This window comes from Eucalyptus grandis, chromosome 3 (genome assembly GCF_016545825.1).
Source record: "Eucalyptus grandis isolate ANBG69807.140 chromosome 3, ASM1654582v1, whole genome shotgun sequence".
Lineage (NCBI taxonomy): Eukaryota > Viridiplantae > Streptophyta > Magnoliopsida > Myrtales > Myrtaceae > Eucalyptus > Eucalyptus grandis.
In genome coordinates this window covers 26,521,838-26,534,441 of record NC_052614.1, presented here as the reverse complement: position 1 = coordinate 26,534,441, position 12,604 = coordinate 26,521,838, and the positions used below count along the sequence as shown (strand labels likewise).

The following is a 12,604-nucleotide window of genomic DNA, read 5'->3' as shown; positions in this document are numbered from 1 at the left end:
TGGAATTGGCATCTCTTCCTCTCTCTTTTAGAATGCTTTTACAAACTATCCAGGTGGCATGGGTACTTTTGCAATTAAATGTCTTTTCACTTTTTCCAATATGAATGTTTTGTAATGGCAATTGGAGCCTTACAAAGTTGAGGATTTCTGTGGCTGCTCCTAGCAGAGTTGAGATCTCATCTTTTCACCCTGGATTGCATCTCCGTCGCTCCTCTCAGTGCAGTATTTCGGTTAAACTGTTGGGAATAGTCTTATTATCAGAAGAAACAAACTGATTTCATTTTTTGTTGATGCCAATGTCCCTGTTGCACGCAATCTCAATTTCAGCTGGTTGATCTTTGATTCAGTCAGGTACAGACATTGACCATTCCCAGCACTGGTCAGTTTATTCTTCTTTCCTCCAAGTAAACTTACTTCGATATTACAGCTAAGCTACACTGCCATTTGCATCGACTTCACTGTAGCACTAATCTATGATCACTAATGTAAAGTTGGGAAGTCTATAAAATCGATCTGAATGATAAGCCACAGCAAAGTTCCATTTCAGTGCCTTCTGCAGAACATTAATTAATCTGTTGAGAAGTTATTCTACTGTTAGTTTTCATTAATTTATAAATTTGCTTCATATATATTTTTCAATATACGTTTTAGTTACTAAGTTCTCCTGTTGAAAATTTAATTGTTGTACAAATAATTATTCTCAATTTATTATTGGCCTCTTGTACTGTATTCAGAAATGGATGAAGAAATTTGATCATTTCTTTATATGATGTAGAAGATTAGATGATTCCGCTTGCTAGTAAAACTAAGTTGCCATATTGATATTTTGTCCAACTCTAGCTCTTTCTTTGCCATAGAAACCAGGAAAGAGGATCCTTGTGCCTGCCACTAGGAGAAGGAAATCCTCATAAAGATGTATTTTCTTTGCCAGATTAAATGTAATTATTTTTTCTCCTTGAAATTTCTTCCAAGTTGATGAAGAGGAATGATGCTGCAAGCATTTTGCATATAGATCAATTTCCCTTTCACTTTCCCCTTGCATTGGTAGTTTCTGATTGCGGATTTGTTAGTGTGGCTGGCTTATTGTTATTAGCATGAGTACCTCAACAAACTTGGCCACATGGGCATTGGGTATATTTTTATTACCAGCTCTTTTTATCTGATTTCCATGTTTTCTTTTGCCAATTAGATCTTTCAGTATGCTTTTTCAGTTAAGATAATGGATTATTCTGATTTTTAACAGTAGGAATCTTTTTATTTAGAGAACTTTGCTTTCGATTCTCATATTCGCTACTCCTTATTGCTTTTTGTTAAAACTTTGGATATTTTTCTTCAGGCATATTCATTATCAAGCAGTCATTATTCTTGCACCTTAAGCTCCTGTAGATATGGACATTAGGAAAAGCAAAATCTATGGAAGTATGATCACTACTGCGCAGTGTTTTTACCATTTACTGTGGCTATGATGATGATGGTGTTGCTGGATATTCTCTCTCAGAATTGGATATCTTCTCCTTCTACTGGTGTCTGCCAAAAAACATTTTCTATGAGAATGGATGTCTCTTGGTGGATGCCTGCTGTCCGTGTAAGCTTATTGAGACTACTGCTTTTGGTGCCTGCTGTCCAATAACTTTTTGCTGCAATGAAGATTGGATTTGTTGCCATTTCTTTCATGCAGAAGCCTCTTTGTTTCCTCCTAACAATAGAATAGGTTATCCATTTCTATAAAAACTCTTTTCTCAACAGTTGTTCACTCTGAAAAATAGGTGGCTACCTCTTTGGACAGAGAAGTGGGCCGTGGATCGTGTTTTGTATCTCAATAGTATTTAATAGTGTTCATTCTGGCCTGTTGATATGCACTTCGTGTGTTCTTTTCTGTTGGCACAGAAATTAGAATGGCAGCTGAACATATTATCCTGGGATGGATTTCCTGAATCAGTCAGGCCTTGAGGACGCACAGTTGTGACTGCCGTTCTCCGTACTCCATTTTTTTATGTGTTCTTTTTTCGATTTTTACTTCAAAAATTGGATAGACCTATACAGACATTTTCAGGGTAGAACCTGCTTTGGCGTCAAGTGGGTTCACGTTCGTATCGGGTGGACTGATTGTATCATCTTCTGACATTTAGCTGTTAGTGGATTAGAGGCTGTTTGATTGGGTTGTTAGATGTTTGGCAGTCTCTTTGTCTCATTGATGTCCTTTGATTAGGACTCTGAAGTTGATTAGAGTTGCAGCCATTGAAATGGTGGGGTTGCACTTGCTTTACACACACGCAACTTGAACACTGTCTGTCTGTCCTTTTCTTCACTTCTCCTCATCTAACTAGATGGATGATGGACCCCATATCATGAATTATTGATCCATTGGAAGCAACATTGAAGAGATGTCTGTTGAGTTATGGAAGAGCAAATATGCTTAGCAGAATTAGGTGGATGAAGTTTGGATATCATTCGAAAGGAAATGTTATGGTGGCCCCTTTCTTGCTCTTTCTCTTAGGTCTTTGAGGAACTAAGACTTCACATGACATGTGCGCATGGCATGTGTAACTATTTATTGTCAGTTTCCCAGTTTGGATGCTGTTTGCAGGGTGACTTCAGGTCTGATGAACTTGAGAAGTGTAAGGAAAACTTACTTAGTATTATTCAATAAAGTTTAATATATATACACCAAAAATAAACCCTAAAAGTGGTAAAGACTAATTTACCCTAAGACTAATTTACCCTTCTTACTCCTAACACTCCCCCTCAAGCTGGAGCATAAATATTAATCATGCCAAGCTTGTTACAAATATATTCTATCCTCCCATTACCCAAGGACTTAGTAAAGATGTCTGCAAGTTGTTCACTAGTTCGAACATGACTGGGAAGAATTACTCCATTCTGCAACTTTTCTCGGATAAAATGACAATCAACCTCAATGTGTTTTGTTCTCTCATGAAACACGGGGTTGGAAGCCATATGCACAGCAGCTTTATTATCGCACCACAGAGTCATGGGTACTAAATCTTTAAAGCCTAACTCAGTCAATAACTGTTGAATCCACACTAATTCACACGTCACTTGTGCCATGGCTCTATATTCTGACTCAGCACTAGAGCGGGCAACAACACTTTGTTTCTTACTTTTCCATGATACCAAATTTCCTCCGACTAAAGTACAATATCCAATAGTTGATCTTCTATCATCTGGAGACCCAGCCCAATCAGCATCAGAAAAACCTTCAACTCTGTTATGACCATGGTTTTGGTAGAGAATTCCTTTTCCCGGAGCTTTCTTCAAATACCTCAATATCCGAATAATTGCATCCCAGTCAGATGTACGAGGGGAAGACAAAAACGGCTTACACCGACGGGAAAAGCAATGCGGTCGAGTAAATAGCGTAAGATAATTCAGCTTACCTACCAGTCTTCTATATCTCTCGGGATTATTAAGAATTTCTCCTCCATCAGCAACTAATTTAAACCCTTGTTCCATGGGTGAATCAAGAGGCTTTGATCCCAACATACTTGTTTCGGTGAGCAAATCCAATACATATTTTCATTTGTGACGGAACAACACCTTTTTGTGATTGTGCCACTTCGATTCCTAGGAAATATTTCAATTTTCCTAAGTCCTTAGTTTGAAACTATTGCTTGAAGATAGGCTTTTAGCTCATTTATACCAACCAAGTCATCTCCCGTGATGATAATATCATCAACATACACAATCAAGAATAGTTTGCCTCCCTTGATTGTTTATAAAAGAAAGAATGATCATTCCACATCTTGATAGCCCAAAAGACAATACAACCTCAGAAAATCTTCCAAACCATGCTCGTGGAGATTGTTTCAAACCATATAAAGACTTTTTTAATTTACAAACTAGTCCAGACTCCCCCTGAGCAACAAACCCTGGAGGTTGCTCCATATAAACTTCCTCATGAAGAGTGCCATTCAAGAAAGCATTCTCAACATCAAGCTGAAATAAAGGCCAATTATGCGTTGCAGCTGGAGAGATCAAAATACCAACAGAAGTAAGTTTGGCAACAGGAGAAAATGTGTCTAGATAGTCAATTCCATACACCTGAGCATACCCTTTTGCAACAAGTCTTGCTTTTAAACGAGCAAGAGAACCATCGAGGTTAACTTTTACAGCATACACCCATCGACAACCAATAGCAGTTTTGCCTAGAGGAAGTGGTACTAAGTCCCAAGTTTGATTAATCTCAGAGCCTGTAATTCTTCTTCCATTGCTGTCCTCCAACCAGAACTTTGTAACGCCTCAGCGACAGACTTGGAGATAGGATATTGTTCAACAGTAGTTAAGGCTCGAAAAGTAGGAGACACAGAAGAGTGAGAAATAAAATTTGCAATAGAATGTTGAGTGCAAGTACGTGTACCTTTGCGATGAGCAATAGGAAGATCAAGATCAGATACAAGAGGAGTGACAACTAATGGCGGATCTGGAGATGAAGTCGATGTAGTAGTGACATGAGGAGCTTGGGGAGCAAGTAGTAGCATCACGATGACGTCGTGTATAAACTGGAGAGGAGGTGGTTTCTCTGCCAGAGATACCGATGAAACATTGGGAATAGTAGACCGAATGGTGGTCACATACAAGTCTTCATCTAATTCAGACACATCAATTGGAACATTATGATAAGGAGTGGATTCAAAAAATGAAATATCAGCTGTTATAAAATATTTTCTCAGTAATGGAGAATAACAGCGATATCCCTTTTGAGTGCGGGAATAACCCATAAACATACACTTGAGTGCCTTGGGATCAAGTTTTGATACTCCAGGTCGATGATCACGAACAAAGCAGACACAACCAAAGATACGGGGTGGTAAGGCAAACAGTGGTTCACTAGGAAGCAAGGTGGAAAAAGGAATACCACCTTGCAGAACATAAGAAGGCATGCGATTAATGAGATAACATGCAGTTAGAACAAAGCATCGGACCAAAAGGTTTTCGGTACCTTCATCTCAAATAACATGGATCTAGTAACTTCCAATAAATGCCTATTTTCCGTTCAGCAATACCATTCTCGTTGTGGAGTATCGGACGGGAAGATTCATGGATCATACCATGTTGAGTTATAAAATCAGAAATGGATGTGGAAAAATACTCTTTAGCATTATCAGAACGCAGAACTTTAACACGTATGCCAAATTGAGTATAAATTTCAAATATAAATGCACGGAAAATAGAAAATAATTCTGAACGATCATTCATTAAATATAACCAAGTAACTCTGGAATAGTCATCGATAAAAGTAACAAAATATCTGAAACCTGAATTGGAAACCACACGACATGGACCCCAAATATCTGAATGAACTAATAAAAAGGAGATGCTGATCGTTTAACGACTCGAGGTGTATAACTAACACGATGTAATTTGCCAAGTTGGCATGACTCGCACTCTAGACTAGAAAGAGATTGAAAACTAGAATCTAACTTTTGAAGACTACGAGAAGGATGACCAAGACGACAATGGATTTGATGTGGGGACGCAACACTTGTGCAAGCAAGCGAAGAAGCATCTTCAAGTACATACAGCCCCCCTTCCTCACATCCTCTACCAATCGTCTTCTTCGTAGCCAGATCCTGGAAGACACAAGAATCGGGATAAAAAGTTAACGAACACTGAAAGTTTTTGGTTAACTTACTAAAAGACATTAGGTTAAATGGAAGTTGTGGAAGATAAAGCACTGAGGACAAAGGTAATGAAGGACTTGGGTTAACTGTGCCAATTCCCCTAACTTGTGTAGGTGACCCATTGGCTAGAGTAACTATGGACGAAGATGGAGAAAAAAGGAAAATATACCGAAAGACCCGACATGTGATCGAAGTCCCTGAATCAATGATCCAAGGACGAGAAGTAGCCGAAAGACATGCGGTAGCATTACATCGAGCCAAAGTAGCAGTGGAAGAAACAGGCTGTGAGATTTGAAACTGTGTGTACCGAGCATATTCCTCACCAGACATAACCACCACCTTGTCTTCAGATGACTGTGGAGTAGGATCAATATTAGATAACGTATTAGCAACTGGTGCTGCTGCCTGGTCTTCCATGTAGCTTGTAGCAAAATTTTTGAATATGACCGGGTTTGCCACGTAATGACAAACTCGTGTAGTTCCCGGATTATCGGTAGATATATGGAATTGTCCATAAGGATGCTGATTACCTTGACCTCTCCCTATTCCAATGCCTCGGCCTCCTCCTCGGACACCACGCCCACTATATCCGCCACGGGTTCCTCCATCACTCCTATTACCACTACCAGTTCGAGTTTGGGACACAAGGGCTGAACTTCCTACCATAGATTTAGTATCCTGAGAGGACTCACGAGATACTCGAAGAAATCGAGCAAATGTATCTGTGAGTGACGCTATATTCTCTCCTCCAAGAATCTGAGATCAAACATTTTCACACTCAGAACCAAGACATCCTAAGAATCCCATTACAGCCAATTGTTCCCTTTGACGTTGCATTTGTTGAACATCACCTGAAATAGAGAGAACAAACATTCAACTCCTCATACAATCTCTTAAAGTCTGCAAAGCACCGAGTAATAGAGCGCCCTTTCTTTCAAATCGATAAAACTCCTGCAATAGCTCATAAATCCGTGACAAATTATCTTGGCGAGAATAAAGCACATTCAAATACTCCCATAGTTCTCTCCTTTGTATCAATATGAGTTACCATGTCAACTATATTACTCTCCATAGAATTTAGCATTTGACCAAGAATACGTGCATCAACACCATCCCAAGTAACATCATTTCTGGGCTTAAACTCAGTTAGGTGTCTATGTTGATTCATATCTGTTAAAGTAAGCTTCACAATTTTCTTCCATTGGTAGAAGTTAGCACTACCTGCGAGCTTTTTATCAGTAATTCGATTAGATGAAGAAGAAATCACCTCAGTCATCACAGCATTGCTCTTCTCATCGCCCATTTTCCAAATAAGAATAAGCAAATTCTGACCTTAGCTTCTGTCAAATAACTCAGCCTCAATAATTCAATAACCCAATAATACCACTACCAAATAAAGTGACAAAAGTTACCCCACAACTTTCAAATCATCAAATAAATAATTGCACTATACCCAAGCAGCAACTTGCTTCATCACAAGTCTCAAACAAATTAATCAGCCAAATCAGCAACTTTAAAGCAAACTATAACCCACAAAACCATCCCGAAATCAGCAACTTTCCTCCTCCTTCACAAACACCACCGGCATCCTCAGCTCCTCCTTCTTCCACGGACCTCACGTACAAGAAGCAACACAGCTACACCACCAAATCCCACGAGCGAGAAAGTCGCGCGAGCAAGCCGAGTGAGGGCGAGCGCGCCCCACGAGCAGCACAATCAAGCCGTGCGGGCAGTGTGGGCGGCGCGAGCCGAGGGAGCTGCACGAGCGAGCCCCGCGGGCGAGCCGCGCGAGCGAGCCCCAAGGGCGAGCCGCGCGAGCGAGTCGCGCGAGCTGCGCGAGCACCGTGAGTGAGCTCCGCGAGAGAGAAGCCCTATTCCGGTGAACCGACGGCGGTCCGGCGAGTCGACGGCGGTCCAGCGAGTCGACGGCGGCGAGTGGTTGCTCTAGGGTTAAGAGCTAGGCTCTGATACCATGTAAGGAAAACTTACTTAGTATTATTCAATAAAGTTTAATATATATACACCAAAAATAAATCCTAAAAGTGGTAAAGACTAATTTACCCTAAGACTAATTTACCCTTCTTACTCCTAACAAGAAGAGACATAAGAAAGTCCTTATTTGTCGTCCCCTTCTGGCTTCTGGTTTGGGTTTGATTATGATGTCGGTCATATTTATTCCCGCATATGGTTTTCTAGAGTGCCTTTTATGGAAGATTCCATGATTTGTCTAAGAATTTAACTTTTTTGGAGATGATATAAAGTCAATGTGGAGGCTTTTTTTATAGCTCATAGGACACAAGGAGCACAAGATGAATTGCGCATTTACAGAGCCAATGGTGTCTTTGCCTTACCTTTGTCAATGTGCCTTTGTCATGTGTTCATGAGGCTTTTAACACATCAGACCAAGGGCAGAGAGACGAATTGCTTGTTCCCCATATTCAAGGTCGTCTGTGGTACAAGCATAATACGGGCATGCCTGATCCCAATAAGGAACTTTTCACTGGGGGACTTGGATGGGTTTGAAACCAGAATAGTTCCTCTTCTACCACGTGCTGAAAATATGGGTATCCTACCAATAACTGGAAGGGCTAGGTTGCTCAATTGAGGGGAGTGGGTTGAGGCTTTCTCTGCTTGCAGTTGTGTTGGGATTTAGCAAGCTGTCCATCATTGCTTTTCTGTACAACGCTCTGACAACAATGGTTTTCTGTTCCAAAGATAGTTACTTTTAATCATCGGAGGGGATATCTCCAGTAAGACTCCAGCTGTAGACTTTTGGCTGAATACATAAGGACCTGATGCTTCTGGTTCTCTTCTTCCGGAGTTTTTTTCTTTCATGAACAAAAGATTCTGGTTTCGGTGAATAAGAATGAAATTTTGAAGTGACTGCCATTGATCAACAGATCTCTTGAAACTTCCACTGGTTTCCAAAATAATGGTGATTTCAATTTTGTCAAGATGGTATTGGGACTGGGGTTTTTTATTAAGTTCTGATCACAATGCATCGTCATTAAGTCGGACAATGTGGAAACAAATTGCTTTTATATGGATATGGTTTCTTTCTGGTCTTTGATAGCTATGGAATTTGATTAGGACAGAAGATTTACTGATTGTAGGAGTCTCGATTATTTCAGAGTCACTGTAAGGATAATACTAGCCTTATGCTGGATTGGTAGCATTTGGTGCGCTTCCTTAGTGGTAATTTCTCTTGAAATGACTGGTTGGTTGCAGATGGATGAGGTTCTTATCTTTTTGGGAAATTGCTTCGGTCTGATATGGGATTAGTCTATTCTCTTTTCTTTGTTATTTAATTGCCATCGCCTCGATTCCCTTGTGATGTAAATAAGATTTTCACCTGATGGAGATGTTTCACAAAACCAGTCTTACTCATTTCTCTTCTTCTGATGTCGTGGAAATGGATGGTCCTTTGAATAGCATATACCAGGTGATCGTCAAAAGTGTTGATACCTCATCCATTTATAGTGAGTAATGTTCCTTCTTTGGTTATACAGATTCTTGCCAGCCAGTATGTTGTGGTCTCTCTGGGAAATGCTCCCCAAGCATGGTTATTGTGAATGCTATTAGATGTGGAATTATTTACTTCTGTCCAGCTCCCGGTACTATTGACAACCTCTATCACTGCAGAGCACTTCCATTTGTTCATTATAGTAACCTGGTTTTGTTACACAATTAGTGTTCTGTATTAAGTTTGGTACCTACCTTGACCTTGTAGCCATATGAAAGCTCTAATTCTGATTAAGAGACAATTTCTGTCTTGACCATGTAGCTATATGAAAGCACCCTAATTATGATCAAGAGACGATTTCTAAATATTTGTTCCTATTACTCGTTATCCTTCTCATTGATGCTTACCTTGCAAGGCCATATCATTCACATTATCAGCAGTGAAGTGAAATTGAGAACTTACCGAGATGCTGGTCACACCTGCAGATCTTTGTACTGATGTAGAGGTCTTGGTGTATCTCCATCGCCTCCTAGGACCTGAATTCATTGTGGGGTTCGCCTATGGCTTTCCTTCACAGTTGGTTAAGCATGATGCAATCTCATCTGACTAGGAACATGTATTACTCTACTGTCTTGAGATTTACTTGTACGCTTATATTTGAAAACATCTCTAGGACCCATGATTATGATGATGGAGCTATTGGTAGAAGTTTGATATTTGTATTTAACTCCTTTCAGAATCCCTCTTTTTAATTTGACGTTTGAACGAAATTATGATGCTCTCTCTCTTGACTGTTCTTTCTTTCGTTGGATGACAAGTGGGAGAAGCAGGTCATCTTGCAGATTATGAATCTGTTTATGTGAAGAAGCTGGGATCTTCTATTTCCATTAACCTCAGCTCCAGGTTGTTGTGCTGATTTCGAATCTGTCTGGAGCCAGGTCCATTGATCTGTGTTCCTTAGCTCCTTTATTCATCATCTCTTCCAATTTTCTGGCATTGTTATTATATATGTATATTATGTGGTGGCAGAGCCACGCTTAATTGCAAGGAGGTAGTGTCAACGTTAGTGAACTGTCCACAAACTTTCTGTAAATCCATGTTGATAAGAGGGGTGAGTTTTAGCGTGATTAATGTGTCCTTCGTACTAAGATGGGCTATGACACTTGTTCTGGATCATTTTACAAATGTGACATTTGTATTCATATGTAAAAGGAGCTTCTGTGGCACAAGTAACAGTTTTTAGCATGCGTTTTGTAAACAGAGTTGGGTCTTTCCGTCTATAATCTGGATATTAGTGCACTGGTTATGCAACTATCGTGCCAACCTCAGCACTGGTGAAAAATTGCGGTGAGGAAGGCTACTTTCAGCAATGTGGCAGCCATTGAATTTTGCTAGAGTGCAACTATGGTGGATAGGTTGGCTACATAGAATGCAATTTTGTCTTGATTAAAGAACTATACCTTATCCCATCTGGAGTAGAAAACCTGCTGCTCTGCTGAATGCTTTTGTTTCCTTTTGTCGTAGTTAAGTCAACAGAAACATCTAGAAGATAAGAGTTGTCTTCATTGTGATGTGGCCAGAGGAGAGCGGGACCAGACCACTTGTTGCTGCTCAAGTAGGGATGGATGTAGAGTTGTTGGAATATGTGTTGTCAAGGGAGCAATTGAAACTAGATGGTTGCCGTACTGTAATTCTCAATTCCTATTGATAATCTGCTCCTTTTTATCCGTGGATGTAGGTCAATTTGGCTGAACCACGTAAATTTTCATGTGTATCTTTTGGTGGTCTATTTTTTTTTTCCGTGTCAATGGTCTAGGTTTACATGAAATGACAAGATAGAGATAGGACCTTCGTTACTTAGCTCTCCCATTCTATAAGTCGTAATCGATAAACATGGTATCTTCGTCTAATATTAATGTTGGAAAATACTCACAAAAAGAGACATTCATTAATATCTAATATGAAAGTTTGAAATACTCATATGAATTTTGCTAGTAAATAATCCTCTAATGATGAAGGAGATGAATAAATTGACATGAGAATGAGTCAAATTACTTTAGTTGCTTTGCAAATTGATGATACTTTATTTTCCGGTCAGTATTTTTGTTATAAAATCAAGCATAACAAATTGGCACATGCTATCTCTTTTGCAATTGAAACTATCACATGTAGAATCCTAGCATGAAATAGAAGCAAAAATATCTTAAATTGACAAAAAAAAATCATGGCAAATCTTCCATAGATAACAAGCTTACGGTTTGACACTCGTTTATAAACTCATAAACTAAGTAGTCAAGGATTGATAAGAATTTGTATAAACATAATGGTGTGGTAATGTAATCCAAAGACAAAAAAGGGGCACAAGAACTTTTCAACATTTTTGGCCAAATTTGAGGACGAGGACTCCAACGGGGAGAAAAGAGTTCTTGTTGGTGGAGAGCCACTTGTCCTAGACAAGATTGTGCTAGCAAAAAGCTATCCAAGTTCGATCACCTTTTTTTCTTTGCTAGCAAGTTGTTCATGTGGTTGAATTATCTCGAAAATTCTTTTCCTACTAATCGCTTAGTAGTAGAATCAATCCCAATCTTCTAAAGAGTGCCCAATTTCATCCTAACATCTAATCCCATCATAAAAAGATCCAATCGTTCAAATTTATTTCCCAAGTCTCCTAACACTTCCGATGGGAGCAAATATTTCGTTAGATATCTTCTCAAATTTCAATTTCATCCTTGAAGAATGAAAGTTTATCTAATCTTAATACTTCAAGGGAGGATACTTAAAAATTTCAGGGGGAAAGCGGCAGGAAGAAGTCAGGACAAGTGTTCAGAAAAATTCTTTACGCAATAAAAGGACTGAAGGCACCGCGTGCGTCCCAAGCACACGCGGTCGGAATTGGCAGCCCACCGACTTTCCTAAACGAAACCGTCAGCAGAAGATCACAGCCGTCCAATCACAGCTGGCTTCGGAATTTTTTTTTATTATCGGACGGTCAATCCGAAGTCGGTGTATCCTTCCCTAAAAGTAACCGTTGTCCCCGTCCTCTCCATTCCCTCTTCATTACGCGTTTTTCCTCTCGCCTCTCTCGCCTCTCTGGCCATGGCGTCTGGAGATGTCGTCTTCCCGATTGAGCGTTCTCCGTCGGCCCTTCTTCGCTTTTGTTTTCCGTTTCTTGATCGATCGATTGTTGCAGAGATCCACTTCTATGTTGCGGGAGATTCTTGAGGGTTTCGCTTACCCTACGATTTTTATTGGCGGCTGGCGATATCATCTTCTTCCGGAGAGAAGACGTGGTTGTAGCGATGATCCCGTTTGAGCGTTTCTCCGTCGGCCTCTCTCCTTTTTGGTTTCCGTTTCTTGATTGATTGTTGATGGGGATCGATTGCTTTCTCGGTCTGATTTTGTGAGGCGTCTTCTGGTTGCAGAGATCCCCCTGTTGCGGAGATTTCTGAGGGTTTGGCTCGGCCTACGATCCCTTCGATCGCTTAGTGATTGATTCATC

At 40.0% G+C, this 12,604-nt stretch overlaps 1 long non-coding RNA gene across 3 annotated transcripts; it reads left to right on the top strand.

Moving 5' to 3' along the window:
* Nucleotides 1-7,921: 7,921 nt before the first annotated feature.
* On the top strand, nt 7,922-10,832 carry LOC120291262. Of its 3 annotated transcripts, none has more exons than XR_005549215.1 (3): nt 7,922-9,256; nt 9,591-9,721; nt 9,924-10,832. It is a non-coding gene; the product is annotated as an uncharacterized LOC120291262 (long non-coding RNA). The 3 variants fall into 3 exon arrangements; XR_005549216.1 differs by having other exon boundaries at nt 9,591-10,520; nt 10,630-10,832; XR_005549214.1 differs by having other exon boundaries at nt 9,591-10,832.
* The last annotated feature ends 1,772 nt before the right edge of the window (nt 10,833-12,604 follow it).